At 34.2% G+C, this 503-nt stretch overlaps 1 pseudogene; it reads left to right on the top strand.

Moving 5' to 3' along the window:
- Positions 1 to 303, top strand: part of LOC119588905 — a 4,221-nt pseudogene extending 3,918 nt beyond the window's left edge.
- The last annotated feature ends 200 nt before the right edge of the window (positions 304 to 503 follow it).

Genomic DNA, 503 nt, shown 5'->3' with positions numbered 1-503 from the left:
GTTAAAGTTACAGGGACTAATGCTAGATAGATATATTCATATAAGAGATGATTTATTTATATTCATGCAAATAATTGTGTTCCTTATATTCTAGCCATGCAAAGCTATACATGTAAGCTTCTAGTAAAATCATGTATTTTTGTATTTAGCATTTTCATATCCTGGTCTTTAGTTCTTTACCATGCTTCTGTAAGAACATTAACAACGAATACTCTGTGAACAACTTTTCCAATCCAATTAAATCTTGTGTCGACAGACATTGAGGCAAAAGGAATTGCCACCATTCCTATCTTCTTCTACTAGACAGGGATTACAGATATGCTTAAAAGGTATGCAGGATGTGCTTCATCTGGCAATATCTGACAATAATGCGAAAAATGGCCGGAAATTTCTGAGAAGAGGAAGAGGTCTTGTGTTTTCATTATATTTGGGAGACTATTCTGAGTAAACTGAAATGGCCGTGGATTATGAAACTCTGTGCCTTAATATGTGCGATGTATATT

Source organism: Penaeus monodon, chromosome 24 (assembly GCF_015228065.2).
Source record: "Penaeus monodon isolate SGIC_2016 chromosome 24, NSTDA_Pmon_1, whole genome shotgun sequence".
NCBI lineage: Eukaryota > Metazoa > Arthropoda > Malacostraca > Decapoda > Penaeidae > Penaeus > Penaeus monodon.
Note: the sequence above shows the minus strand (reverse complement) of the source record. Positions and strands in the feature narration are given on the sequence as shown.